Raw genomic sequence first — 16,146 nt, forward strand, 5'->3', positions numbered from 1 at the left:
TATGCCCGCAGCACTCGTATACTGAATCTTCAATTAGCTCTTACGCCCTATCTCTGCCTTTCCCTCTTTTCTGTACGAATATACATAATTTAATACGTAAAATATAAATTTATATATATGATATATAATTATATATGTATGAATGCATACACATATATACATATATACATAGTGTATAGATATATATTGGTCTATCATCTATATCTGGGCTATATATATTACCCACACTCGCTGTTATTTTATACTTTAATGAAAGAAAATTAAGGTGCTTTTCTAGAAGCAAATATGATGGAACCTTTAAATAAAATGGAAAAAAGTATCTGACTACTTCATTGTTTGTTATCCATCACTTTCCCTTTTCAAGGCAGTGGAAAACTTTCAATTGTATTTCTTAGATTTAAAAAAATTTCATTATTTTCCTTTACATCTGACATCCATTTTTCTTTACATAGAAAATGGTAGTAATATTTCTAGAAGTTTTGCATCTTATCGATCCGTCTAAGTTCACATCAGTCCCAATATCACACAATAAGATGATTACAATGATCATGAAACGTTTGTTGATATAAGAATGCCAGTAATATGTCAACAACTCAAGATATACATTTGAGTTTTAAGATTTAAAATCATACCGGCACAGGTTCATTTTGAAGAATTTAAACCACCAAAATTGTACCATAGCGTTTCAGAGACTCTCATTATTGACTTCAAATTAATTCGTGTAGAATGAACATGATATGATATCCTGCTAAAATTGCACAGAAACATTATATGCATCTTTACATATGAAGGGGCATATAATACGATTTTTGATTAATACAAGCAGAAATCCCCGAGGTATTCGCAAAATGTATTGCAGAATATCGCACTCTGATTGGTGGCCTCAGTGTATCACTTATATCAACTGGAGGCATACAAATGTAAAGATGATTCAACTGATTCCAATAATGTGCGTGTAAAGGGCAAGCATGTTTTAGGATAGTATTAAAGTGTATCAAAGTGTAGGGTTTCGGAGATGCTACCAAAAAGGGCCTTTTGTATCAACCTAGATGCTAACAAAGCGAAAGATGTTTCAAAAGGTTTCAAATATAGTATGCATAAGGGGAAACATTTTTAAGGATGTATCAGATTGTTAGGGTTTCCGGAGATGCTACAAAAGGGCCTTAGAAAGCAGAGACACTAGATTTGTGGCCAGAGCAGACAGAAGTGTGCCACAGAATTTAAAAGAACTCGTCCCTTTTGGACCATCATGGACCACTTTTTTAGTTCATTACAAATCTGAAAGCGGTTCTGATTGCACACCTAAATCTATGCGGGCAGGCCCTGGGCAGACGACCCCTACGCTTTATTGCAATCTGTCAAAATATTTTGAGAAACTAATGCGCCAATACTGATGTGCTTACATGTATATTTTTAGATACTATAATTATATAACACATTCATATGCACAAAACACACCACACACACACACACGAAGCACCATTGTTAATTATATACGAATTCATGATAGATGAAAGCAGAGGTTTCATTATGCTTAGAGATATGGCAAGTGAACATTACTACTAGTACTAAAATTATTATAGCTAATATGAATAAAACTTAAAAGAAAAAATTTACATATATTGATACACACTCATCCTCATAGATGTTATAAACTGTCTCGCCTATCCCCCTCGCTCAAAAAGCACCTCTTTTTATTCAACCATTCTAACATCTCATACGCAGTCTTTGGTTTAAGCTACATACTCGTGAGGGACACAAACGTTATTAGGGTTGGGGTGGAATGGGAACTAAAGAGACGTAGCCCCGTCGTCATTTTTTAGAGTTTGCGTCTACCTTTTCGTATCTAAGGTGCTGGAGCCTAAACCCGATGGCTCCAATGACCTTATTTGGGAGGAGTCTCCTCAATAGACCTTTCACTCCCACTCCCTTCTGGTAGAACAATTAACAAGAGGCAGTTTCAGCAATTGGGGACTGAGGGTTAAAGGAAGGGCAGAGTGTGTGGGGTAAGAAGCACCAGAGGGCGAGGGTTGGTGGGAAGGAGGATGGGCTAGAACCGAAGCAAAGGATTTACCTGGCTGTGCAAACAGCACACGGGCACGTTGCGTGCCTTGGAAAACTAACTTCTCCTTGTTCTTATTACCAAAAATTCTTTTTCAAATTTTGTACATTTTACATTGCTTTGAAGAAGCTTCATGAGCACTTTGCAGTGGAAAACAGCAATATGGACCTGGACAGTTGTCATCCCCTTGATGACCTGTTGTACCACACTTTACACGTACTCTTGGTTTGTTATTTTCCTTAAAACGGCAAGAGTTGGCTCCATGCCATAACCCTGGCAGTGGAAGCATACATAGGGTTGGGCACATATGGCTTTACTTTTAGGTGGTACCATGCCAACTTAACTGATTCTGGAAGGACTAACGGGTTAAAAGTTAGAAGGAGAGCTGGTGTCGGGCTGGGTTTCCCAAAACATCAACTTTCTTCCTAAACGTTTTACTGTCACTACATTAAAATTCCCTAGTTTCCCCTAACAGTTTCTCCTCAGAATACCTATCAGGTCTCGGGAAAAGACAATTCCCTTACACTGATTGAGGGTTTTGTGAGAACATGAAACTTTAGGCCCAGGGATTCGCATATCGCATGCAGACGGTCACTTTTTTGGTGACGAAACCTCAACTATCAGGCTACCATCTCGCTGTGGGGTGATGCGAGGATCAGTTGACATCCCTCAACTATTTTCCAATGTACTTTAAAAATATCAAGATCCATGATTGATACACCATCAATGGGCTTCACTACTAGGTACTTTTCTATATGAAATACTTTCATATTTACCAGGTAAGATTTCCTTAAAGGATTGAGGAGGGGCATTTCTCCTTCTTACCTGGTTTGGGGGACTGGGAACCATTGCGATTCCCATCTTGCCCTTTGGAAGCTGGAAAGGTTCCACAGTGACATGTGATGTTCCAGAAGGAGTGGCCAGGGGATGCGTAGGTCGTCAGGGAGAGAACTAGATCTTTGTAAATTTGGAGTACTCATAAAAATTTAGAATTCTTAAATTCCCCAACCCCCCACCCACCATGGAGTCAACGGGGGGAAAGCTATATTTGGGGCTCAAAATCTCCCACCAGCCACGGGGGTAATGAGGAAATATACGCAGCCACTGTTACAGTACTGAGGGCAGTCGCGGGACCTAGCGCTGCCGACTGAATAGTACCTGCTTGACCCTAGCCAATTTGACCAGCCGTTTGACTTGACGGGCCTTGATAAAGCCACCCGTCTAACCAGAATAAAGGACCAAAGAGGTGTGTTACTAGCTGCAGGGCGCAGCGTGCAGCATTGCTCAACCTCCAGGACTCCTGTTCCTGGTATTTCGGGAGCCACGCCGGCAAAAAACACGTGGAGAGTTCTCCTGGCCAAGATGGAATGAACCAGGGTGGGTGCACCATCCCCTTCATAAGCCTTGGTGCACCCGGAAGCCATTTTGTCTCATCCCTCACTGGTGACCCCTCCAGTATGGGTAGCCTCTGGTCTGGCCCCACCGATCATTGGGACCTCAAGCCCCCCCACCGCGGCAAGGCGGTTCGTTAGGGGGGACAGGGGTAATGAGGAAATATACGCAGCCACTATTACAGTACTGATGGCAGTCGCGGGACCTATGCGCTACTGACTAAATAGTACCTGCTTGACCCTAGCCATATTTGACCAGCCGATGACTGACTGGGCCTTGATCAGCCCCCGTCTAACCAGAAAGAGGACCAAAGAGTTATGTCACTAGCTGCAGGGCGCAGCGTGCAGCATTTCTCAATTCCAGGACTGTCCCTGGTAATACGGGATGCCCTGCACAGCAAACACATGTGGGAGAGCTCTCCCTGGTCCAAGATGGAATGAAAACCAGGGGTGGGGCCCCAACCCCTCTCATAGGCCTTGGTGCACCAGGAAGCATTTTGTCTCATCCCTAAATGGTGACCCTTACAGTATGGGTAGCCCTCTGGTTCAGTTCGCCAGATCATTGGGACCTTAAGCCCCCCACTGCGGCAAGGGGGCTTCCATTAGGGGGGAATCACAATGGGAGATTCTGAGATTTAGGGGAATTCTGACACGGGATTTTTGGCTAAATAGCAACCCTATATACCGGAACTAAAAGGCTACAAAGTGTAGTAGGGGCCTGTCGAACTTTTTCCCTGTTAATGTAGGGTGAGACAGGGCTGTGTCCTTGCACCAACCACTTTTCAACATCTGCATGGACTGGATACCTGGCAGAGCTACTATCCAAAGTCAGTGTGCGAACACTTGGCAATGTCAAGGCTCGACCTTGACATTGCCTTGAAAACAAGTCTCTTCTTCGGATCATGGGGTACAGTTGCAGGACACAGTGAGACTGGCATGAGACCTGTTACTTGCATAATCTGGGATCACCAGCTCAGGATATATGGGCACCTAGTCGTTTCCCTGTGGATGCCCTGCCATCAGGTTGTCTGTCTGCGAGACAATCCTGGGTGGAGGAGGCCCATGGGACGACCTAGGAGGTCATATTTTGGGCAGCTCGACGGGCCCTCCCGGGATGGGCCGAAGGCCTACCTTGAGACTCGCCATGAGGGACTCTCGTGGCTGGAAGCGAAGGGGGGGTGCAGCCATGCGCCCCCGTCGGCGTTAGCCCCTTGGTCATGAGTCGATGATGATGACATTTAGATATATATATATATATATATATATATATATATATATATATATAATATATATATATATAATTTCGAGAAGACATTTTAAAGCCACGAATTCGCATATGTATATTTATATATATTTCGAGAAGCCACTAAAGCCACGAATTGCATAAAATATATAATAATAATATATATATATATATATATATAAAACATGCGAATTCCTGGCTATAATGGCTTCTCGAATCCTTTCAAAAGATATTTTTAAATTTAAGAAAAAGATTATGTGAATCGGGACAAAAAAATTTTATTCTCCATGCATCTCGAAATAATTTCTAGCTCTTTGTCTTTTGTATGAATGGATGACGGTAGATATGTTAAATATCCCAAAAATATTAGACAATACCGCCTCACTGTTGAAAGCTGATAAATTTTCCATATTAATTCCTGTGAAAATAAGAAAGAAGGAAAAAAAACATGTATATGAAGGAAGACCGACAGGAGACAGTCGTTGCTGAGCATTTATATGCGTTCAAATTTACTGTTTTGTTGCTGCTATAATTTACTAGCAATATTTAGTCGTTAAAAGCTTTGATCCTCCAAAACTGTTACCATTTCATTAAATTACTTATACAGAAAATGCATATACATGCGATTTTAAAACGTCTGTTTTTTCCTTGGGGAAAACTGAAGGAACTTGTACCACAATGAAATCAGGGAAAAATTTTATGCGAATTAGAAAGCAGAGACAGCAGAATTGCAGCCAAGGTCAACACAAAGGTCTATGATATACCTCTTTGGTGTTAAATAGTAATTTCAAATCTGTACGTGGATCTGGTTGCCAACCAAATCTATATGACAGGTCCTAGCCAAGGGCAGACGTAATACTAAATAAATTCATGATAGATTAAAGCAGAGACTTCATTATACTTAGAGAATGTTTACTAGTGTCAAAAGGACATTTCCACATATTGTGTTGATACTTACTCATCCTGATAGTACTATAAAATGTCTCGTATTTTGCTACCCCCTCAAAAACACCTTTTACTATTCAGTCTTTTTAAATTCTCCCTTTTTGGTTAAAAGAAATTCTTGGAGCAGGACAAAAATGTTATTAGGGGTTGAAGTGGAATGAAATTAAAAGACCTTTAAATGTCAATTTCTAGGGAAATCTGGCAGCAACAATTGCTTTCCTGAATATATTTCATCGTCGTAGTTATACTGTTGACATAGAGATATAGAAAAGAGATTAGATTCTGGATTCAAAATATCCGAATCGAATCAGCATTTACAGGCTCAGTTATCAATTTGAAAGGATCGTCGATGGGATTTACGGTAACCGTTGCTTTGCTCTTTCCGTGTTTTTTGTTTGCTTTTTCAGAGATGGGCCAGTTCCGTCTTTACACACTTCTTTGAGGCACTTTAGGGAAATCGAAGACCAGCATCAACTACGGATAAAGAGAACGTAACCATTAGTGTAAACAATTTCGTTGTACTAAAATGCTTGTGAATAAAAATTCTACATGAGCTTATTTTATTCAGTTAGAAGAACATTTAAAGAAAAATTTTCAGATCATAGTGGCAGTTGATATAGTTTCAGCGAGTATGGAAGCCTTACTTTGGGGTTTCGCCTCCTCGACTACACAAACGCCGTCCTTAATGGCAGCCAACATAGCCTCTGCTTGCGTAGTTGCTCTGCTTCTTCTAATTTGGCGATCAAGTCTTCGGGGAAAACGTCGTCGCATCAAAAAAAACCATCATCCTTTTATATATAAGAGAGAAATATGTTGAAGTACTAGAAGGATTCAACCTTTGGTGCCCGCAAAGGGAATATATTAAGTTCTTTATGTCTATGCCAGATGGTAAAATAAAAAAAGTACATTAGTTACAGTGACCTGCTAACAAAACTTTACTTTTGGTGTAAGTTTAGATACAGAAAGAGCGAATCAAACTCACTGTGAGAAGGTCTTCCTTCTCGAAGTTTACACTCGGCTAGGGCGTTTGATTTGCTTCAGAAAGACTTGAAATGAACCGCATCATATGAGGACTTTTTCTTTCCTCGTTACGCCCTCTGCGGCCACCGGGTCGTCGACCGCGTCCAGGCCCTTTGGGTTTTTCATTTTTACTTCCTTTTAAACTTAACCCAGTGTTTAGCTTACATGCAGCATCACTAACCTTATTCCACAGTTTATTAATATGTTTACACATAGATGACTCCAGGTGCCTAGTCACCAAAACATTGGACTTTGAAAGGGTTTCCCCGGTGACATAGTTAATTTATCCCTGATATGTCAAATGTCATTGGCTAATTACTCCCCTTTCTAGTTTAAAGGACGATTCCATTTCCTCCATACAACTTCCTATGATTTCCTCATGTTTTCTTTATGCATCACATCGTGTATCAGCTCGTGGCATTCACCGTTCAAGAGGATGATCCAAGTTTACTTTTCATGAAATCTTAGCAAATGAAAACTGGTTTCAGTTTTATAGTTTACAGTAGTTTCATAAGTTATGTAATACTAGTACACATCTTAGTTTATTATAGCTTTTTTATTTCCTCACTAACTGATATAATCTCATGTAAAAGCAACTAGATGAAAATTTTATAAGTTACTTAGGGTCTTTTAACGGGGTAGTTAAAAAAAGAAAAATACTTGAATGATGCCTTTCATTTTTGCGTCAGTTAATGGCAAAAAAATCTTAATTCTGAACAGAAACTACATAAAGGGAAATTTTTGCCTTCCATATAAAAGCAGTGATAATTAACTTCAGGGGATGAAACTGACCATTGTAACTGATATTGGCTCTTTTTGTCATGTAGAGCGGACGTTCAGTGGTCTTTGCACGTGCATAAACAGAAGTAAGAGGCAGAAGAAAACAGGGATTTTGGATATGTTCCATGAAACTTCTTTGAAATGGCTCGTCCTGTTCGTTACAACGTATTAATATGCGTTGTGTTTGGAATCAGGAAAGCTCTCGGGAACTTACCTCTTCCCCTGGAAGCCTGAAACCGCCACCATGGCGGCGCGAGCGCGAGCAGCATCAACAGCTCCTTCATGATGACGATGGTGACTCACTCTGGAAAAAGTGTTTGTTATGGCTAGTTATTGTTAAACACTGTTCTTTCCCATATATCTGTGTATCTTTATATATAGCTACCCATCTAGCATGTGTACATTTTAGAACCTAGCCAGCTGCCCAAATAGGATATATTATTCTCTAAATAAAAAAAAACATGTATAAATAGGCATATGCATATACAAAGATATACAAAATACACATTATATATAAATATATAAATATATATATATATATATAATATATATATATATATATTTAAAAATATATATACAAAAATGTATATACACAGATAGGTAATAGTACACACTCATACACACACACACACACACACACACACCACACCCCAAAACACACAAATAATATATTATATATATATATATATATATATATATACACACAAGTGATACATATGAAAGAATACACATAGATATTGTGTAATATATATATATATATATATATATATAATATATATATATATATATATATATATATATATATGCACAATTACTATCTACATATTTTTCTTTTAAAGGTAGGTTCATGTCTGAGCCGCCGTGGTCACAGCATGATACTTAATTGTAGTTTTTATGTTGTAATGCTCTTGGAGTGAGTACGTGGTAGGGTCCCCAGTTCCTTTCCACGGAGAGTGCGGTGTTACCTTTTTAGGTAATCATTCTCTCTATTTTATCCGGGCTTGGGACCAGCAAATTGACTTGGGGTTTGGTCCCCCCAGTGGCTAGGTAGGCAATCGAGGTGAAGTTCCTTGCCCCAAAGGGGAAAAACGCGCCGGCCCGGGGACTCGAACCCCCGAACTCAGATTGCCGTCGTGACAGTCTTGAGCTCGATGCTCCAGCCATCGGCCACCGCGGGCCCTTTGGGAATCATGGGCTTTCCCTGATTTTTCTTGGCAATTTAGAGCGGTGGTTTGCCATTGCCTTCGCCCGTTTTTTTTTGTTTTTTTTTTGAGTCACCATCTCTATTTTTCCGGCACTGATTTTGGGCTGGTTGGCCACCCAGGGCTAGGCAGGCAATCGAGGTGAAGTTCCATCGAACTCAGATTACCGTCGTGACAGTCCTGAGTCCGACGCTCAACCATTCGGCCACCGCGTCCCCATATATATAATATATATATATATATATATATACATATATATAAATATTTTATAAATAAAATACATGTATTACATACATACACCTACATATACTATTTCATATTACAATACATTATATATATAAACATGTATAAATACAAAATGTATATACAGTATTTATATATATATTTACACATTATATTATATATGTGTATACAGAATATATATAGAAAATTATACACATATGAAATATATATATATATATATATATATATATATATATATATATATAATACATAATATTATATATATATATATATATATTATTGTACATATACACACATTTATACATATCTAACATATACATACATAAAATTTAATATATATTTATATACACATATTACGTACACACGCATATATATACAAACGGATACTCACAACCAAAAGTGACACTGGAACTTCTACAGGGTGTGAAGTCGTGTGGTGACTGGATTTTGAGTCGGCTTTTTTATACAAAGCAGTGGCGTTTTGCTGCTGTGTCTTTGGGGACTCAGGTGTCAGGATGGGCAACACAGGGCCAGCTTGTGGTGACGTCAATAGAACTGAAGTATTGGGATATATTATAAAAATCATTTGCTATTTACGCACCCTAGCTAAGAAATATTCATCTATACATGTAAGATATATACTTGTGTATATTTATGTAGTATGCCCGCAGCACTCGTATACTGACTTCAATCATCTCTTACGCCCTGTCTCTGCTTTCCCTTTTTTCGTACGAATATACGTAATTTAATACGCAAAATATAAATTTATATATATGTATATATAATTTATATATGATGCATGCATACACACATATACATATATACATATGTGTATAGATATATATTTGTCTATCTAGTGTAAGGTCGTGTCAAGCCTATTCTCACAGCCTTCACCTGCAGTTTTGTCTGCAGGTGGATGGCCTGGAAAGGGGGAAATCTTGACATACCATTACTGCTACTCCTCCATGAGGTCCATTGTCAAAGGTTCCATAAGGGGCTTGAACTTGGAATCCTCTCAGGAAAATGGGGACGATTTTCCCTGGTCAAAATTTCTTGTAGGCTACACAAAACTGGTTCCATAAAGCTGTCAGATGTTGCAGTTTTCCCATTTTGCATGAATATCCCGACAGTTCCATTGGATTAGGGTATCCAGTTCTTTAGATTATTTCTTATAAGGTGTTTGGCAGCACCTGTGGTCAAGGTTTGCCTCAAACCTTAGGCTGTCCCTTTCCAGGATCCGGGGAGTCCCTTTTTTAATATTTTTGACCTGTGGAACTAGTTTCCACAGGTTTCCCTTGGACAGGTTCAGGTTTTCTTTGCCTAGGCAAAGGACGGACCTGGCCTTTGCTTCAGGGGCATTCTGTCTAGCAGCGGAGGCCCCTGTGGATGTTGGGGCAGCTGGAGTCTTTTGGACAGGTTCAGGATTCCTTTGCCTGGCAAAGGGCGTGCCTGACCCTTACTTCAGGAGCATTTGCTAGCAGCAGAGGTTCCTGTGGATGGGGGGCAGCTGGAGCTGTCACCGTTGAGGCCTCTGGAGCCTTGCTGATGGCTCCAAAGCCCTTTACTTTGGGAGGAGGAGTCCTCAATAGCCCCCTCACTCCTACTCCGTTTCTGGTGGAACAACTCACCAAAAAGGCAGTGTCAGCATTTGGGATGAGGTTTAGAGGAAGTGGCAGAGTGTGTGCTGTAAGAAGCATTGGAGGGCAAGGGTTGGCAGGAAGGAGGATGGGCTAGAACCAAAGCAAAGGACCTACCTGGCTGGGCTAACAGCACACAGGCACGTCGCTTTCCCTCGGGAAAAAACTAACTTTCCCCTTGCTCCTTATTACCAATATTTCCCTTTTTCAAATTTGTACCTTTTACATTGCTTTGAAGAAGCTTCATGAGCTTCTTGCAGTGGTAACAGCATATTGGCCCTGGACAGTTGTCATCTCCTTGAGGGACCTGTTGTACCACACTTTACACATACTCTTGATTGTCCATTTTCTTAAAATGGCAAGATTTGGGCTCCATGCCCATAACCTTGGCAGTGGAAGCACCCCCTAGGGTTGGCACATATGGCTTTACATTGAGGTGGTACCATGTAACTTAACCGATTCTGGAAGGATAATGTGTTAAAAGTTAGAAGAGCTGGTGTCGACTGTTCCAAACCATCAACTTTCTTCCTAAAACGTTTTACTGCCACTACATTAAAATTCTTATTTTCCTCTAACAGTTTCTCCTCAGAATACCTCATCAGGTCTCGGGAAAAGGACAATTCCCTACACTGATTGAGGGTTTTTGTGAGGAGAGCATAAAAACTTGAGCCCCAGGAATGTTGCATATCGCACGCAGACGGTCACTTCGTCTGGTGACGAAACCTCAACTATCAGGCTACCATCTCGCTGTGGGGTGATGCGAGGATCACGTTGACATACTTCAATATTTTCCGATGAACCTCAAAAATGTCTAGATCCATGATGATACACCATCAATGGTCTTCACTACCAGGTACTTACTATATGAAATGCTTTCGTATTTACCAGGTAAGATCTCCTTTGTAGGATTGAGGAGGACTTTTCCCCTTCTTACCTGGTTTGGGAGCCCGGGAACCATTACGATTCCATTTTTGCCCTTTGGAAGCTGGAAAGGTTCAAGTGACAATGTGTGATTTTCAGAGAGAATGGTCGGTGATTTCGCAGGTCGTGTGGGAGAGAGCTAGATCTTTGTAAATTTTTAGTACTCATACAAATTTTAATTTTTCATTTACCTCATCCCCCACACCCACCATGGAGTCCAACGAGGGGAAGCTATAGTTGGGGTTCAAAATCTCCCAACAGCCACAGGGGTAATGAGGAAAATATACGCAGCCACTATTACAGTACTGATAACAGTCGCGGGACCATGCGCTACCGACTGAATAGTACCTGCTTGGGCCCAGCCATATTGACCAGCCGATTGACTTGGGCCGGGCCTGATCAAGCCACCCGTCTAACCAGAATAAAGGACCAAAGAGGTGTGGTGCTAGCTGCAGGGCGCAGCGTGCAGCACGCTCAACCTCCAGGACTACTGTCTCCTGGGAATACGGGGTGCTACGCACGGCAAAAAACACGTGGGAGAGTTCTCCCTGGTCCAAGAAAGGAATGAACCAGGGGTGGGTACACCATCCCCTCTCATAGGCCTTGGTGCACCAGGAAGCCATTTTGTCTCATCCCTCATGGTGACCCCTCCGTATGGGGAGCCCTCTGGTCCCGGCTCACCAGATCAAATTTGGGGCCTCAAGCCCCCCACCGCGGGAAGGCGGCTTCCGTTAGGGGGGTGGGTGACCACGAGGAGGCACTGCAGAAGTCTAAATGACAGAGAGGCTGTGAATAGCAAGGAAAGCCTATGCAGAACTGCTCCATTTTCGCACTAAGCTAGCAAGCGGTGGAAACTGCAAGCGAGAAGGCATGCAAGCACTTAACACTATCTAGGCTATCTATAATGTGTATGTGCATCTGTTATCCAGATTTCTGTTCTTAGGAGAGAAACTATCAAAATTCCTTTGTTATTCCTTTTATGAAAATCTTCCCAAGAAAATAATAATAATTTCTTCAACTTGGCTTTTCCATGTTCATCAAGGGTCGCCAGGGGCGGATCTTGCGTTTTATCCACACATATTATTAGATTGGCAGTTTGTATTAAGGCTGGATGCCCTTCCCGGACGCCACCACAGATGTCGGCGGTGGACCTAGCCTTGCCTGAAAAGGCGTACCCTACAAGGCAGCAGGGGGTTTTGGTGAGAGTTCCCTTCTCCTAGCCTTTGCCTGAAGGGCATACCCTACAAGGCAGCAGGGAGATGCAGTTTAATGTCATACCCAGGACATCTTATCTACTCTTTACATGCGACTTTTTATCATTAATCTTAGGAGCATTTACTGCATAAAAGAAATTATTAATACCTTTAAAAACAGCAGATAACTTAAAACTGATACAAGCATTATCCTAATACCTGTCTCATGTACATATGTGAGGAAATTCAAAAGTCTGTGTGTTTTTTTATTATTTAATATAATGTATATATATAATATATAATATATATATATATATATATATATATATATTATAATATATATATATGTGTGTGGTGTGTGTGTGGTGTGTGTATGTGTGTGTGTGTGTGTGTGTGTGTGTGTGTGTGAGTGAGAGAGAGCATCTACGTGTGTTTCAAGCTTTAAAATATACGTTTGTGTATATCCATGTATATGTATATATTTACATAAACATAGACATATGTGTGTATGTGGCATACAGAGAAGAGGGGGAGAGAGAGGTTGCGTGAGTTGGTAGTAGATTAAGTATACGAGTGTTGCGGCCATACTGCAATTTTGCTGTGGACACAAGTATGGGACGTGATTAGCTGAATACTTCTCAATTAGGATTCGTAAATAAGTAAGTTCTTTAAACATCCAAATATTTCAATTTTATTGACGTCACCCCAAACTGGGGCCCATGTTGCCCCTCCGAAAAAGCTGAGTCACCAAGATACAGCAGCAAAGACGTCACTGCTTCGTATATAAAAGGGCCCACTCCACCCTCCAGTCACCACACGACTTCATACATAAGTGTCATTATTGCATGTGAGTATCACTGTGTGTATATATATATGTGTGTGTGTGTGTGTGTGCATGCAAGTATGTATGTATGTGTATATGTATATAACAGGTGTGTGTGTGTGTGTTTTACCTGTGTATATATATTTACATAGTATGTAATACCTATCTTTATGTATGTGTATACAGTCTATATATGTATATATAGGGCGTGCGTATGTATACATATATGCGGTGTGTGGGGTGTGTTTAATGTATATAAATATCGACATGTAAATATCTCTTTGTGTGTGTATAATACATCCCTAAAGGATGAGTAGATAGTTGATTTATATATATACATTATATGTCAGTATATACAATATATATGTTTATATGCGGTCTTTTATGCATATATTTGTAATTTATATGCATATATGTGTATGCATATATATCTATACGTGTGTGTATGTACATATATATAAATATAAACATACATATATGTATATGTATGTTTATATTTATATATATGTACATACACACACGTATAGATATTATGCATACACATAATGCATATAAATATCCCAAATATGCATAAAAGACACGCATATAAACATATATATTGTATAAAATGACTATAATGTATATATATAAATCAACTATCTACTATACTTGAGGGATGTATAATACAAAACAAAGAGATATTTACATGTCGATATTATATATACATTATACACACACACACACACGCATATATGTATACATACGCACGCATATATATACATATAAGACTGTATACACATACATAAAGATAGGTATATACATACATATGTAAATATATATACACGGTAAAACACACACACACACACCTGTATATATACATATACACATACATACATACTTGCATGCACACACACACACACACACATATATATATACACACAAGATACTCAATGCAATAATGACACTTATGTATGAAGTCGTGTGGTGATGGATGTGGAGTCGGCTTTTATATACGAAGCAGTGACGTCTTTGCTGCTGTATTTGGTGACTCAGCTGTTCGGATGGGAAAACATAGGCCAGTTTGGGGTGACGTAAATAAAATTGAAATATTGGATGTATTAAAGAAAATTACTTTTACGGAAACCTAATTGAGAAGTATTCAGCTAATCACGTCTATACTTGTCCCAGCAACATTTGCAGTATGGCCGCAACACTCGTATACTTAAAACTACTACCAACTCACGCAACCTCTCTCCCCCTCTTCTCTGTATGCACACATACACACATATGTCTATGGTTTTTGTAAATTTTACATATACATGGATATACACAAACGTTTATATATGCTTGAAACACACGTAGATGCTCTCTCTCATCACACACACACACACACACACACACACACACACACACACACACACACACACCACAACACATATATATATATTTTATATATATATATATATATATATATATATATATATATATAATATATATATACATATATATTAAATAATAAAAAACACACAGACTTTGAATTCACTCACATATGTACATGAGACCAGGGTATTAGGATAATGCATTGTATCAGTTTTAAGTTATCTGCTGTTTTTAAAGGTATTAATAATTTCTTTTATGCAGTAAATGGCTCCTAAGAATAATGATAAAGAGTCGCATGTATGAGTAGATAAGATGTCCTGGGTATGACATTAAACTGCATCTCCCTGCTGCCTTGTAGGGTATGCCTCTTCAGGCAAAGGCTAAGAGAAGGGAACTCTCACCAAATCCCCCTGCTGCCTTGTAGGGTACGCCTTTTCAGGCAAGGGCTAGGTCCACCGCCGACATCTGTGGTGGCGTCAGGAAGGGCATCCAGCCTTAATACGAAGCTGCCAATCTAATAATATGATGTGGATAAAAACGCAAGATCCGCACCGGCGACCCATGATGAACATGGAAAAGCCAGTTGAAGAATTATTATATATATTACTTGGGAAGAATTTTCATAAAAGGAATAAACAAAGGAATTTTGATAGTTTCTCTCCTAAGAAACAGAAAATCTGGATAACAGATGCACATACACATTATAGATAGCCTAGATAGTGTTAAGTGCTTGCATGCCTTCTCGCTTGCAGTTTCCACCGCTTGCTAGCTTAGTGCGAAAAATGGAGCAGTTCTGCATAGGCTTTCCTTGCTAGTTCACAGCCTCTCTGTCATTTAGACTTCTGCAGTGCCTCCTCGTGGTCACCCACCCCCCTAACGGAAGCCGCCTTGCCGCGGTGGGGGGGCTTGAGGTCCCAATGATCTGGTGAGCCGGACCAGAGGGCTACCCATACTGGAGGGGTCACCAGTGAGGGATGAGACAAAATGGCTTCCTGGTGCACCAAGGCCTATGAGAGGGGATGGTGTACCACCCCTGGTTCATTCCATCTTGGACCAGGGAGAACTCTCCCACGTGTGTTTGCCGTGCGTAGCATCCCGTATTACCAGGAGACAGTAGTCCTGGAGGTTGAGCGATGCTGCACGCTGCGCCCTGCAGCTAGCAACACACCTCTTTGGTCCTTTATTCTGGTTAGACGGGTGGCTTGATCAAGGCCCGGTCAAGTCAATCGGCTGGTCAAATATGGCTAGGGTCAAGCAGGTACTATTCAGTCGGTAGCGCATGGGTCCCGCGACTGTTATCAGTACTGTAATAGTGGCTGCGTATATT

The 16,146-nt window shown here is 40.2% G+C and overlaps 1 protein-coding gene and 1 pseudogene across 1 annotated transcript in view; both read right to left on the reverse strand.

Annotated features, from left to right (window-relative positions):
- LOC119572584 overlaps window positions 1-7,725 on the reverse strand; it is a 24,907-nt pseudogene extending 17,182 nt beyond the window's left edge.
- Window positions 1-9,332, reverse strand: part of LOC119572279 — a 36,221-nt gene extending 26,889 nt beyond the window's left edge. The window contains exon 1 of the mRNA XM_037919294.1: window positions 9,278-9,332. The gene's annotated coding sequence lies outside the window, so the exon portion shown is untranslated. The remainder of the gene's footprint in view (window positions 1-9,277) is intronic.
- Between the last annotated feature and the right edge of the window lie 6,814 nt (window positions 9,333-16,146).

This window comes from Penaeus monodon, chromosome 4 (genome assembly GCF_015228065.2).
Source record: "Penaeus monodon isolate SGIC_2016 chromosome 4, NSTDA_Pmon_1, whole genome shotgun sequence".
NCBI lineage: Eukaryota > Metazoa > Arthropoda > Malacostraca > Decapoda > Penaeidae > Penaeus > Penaeus monodon.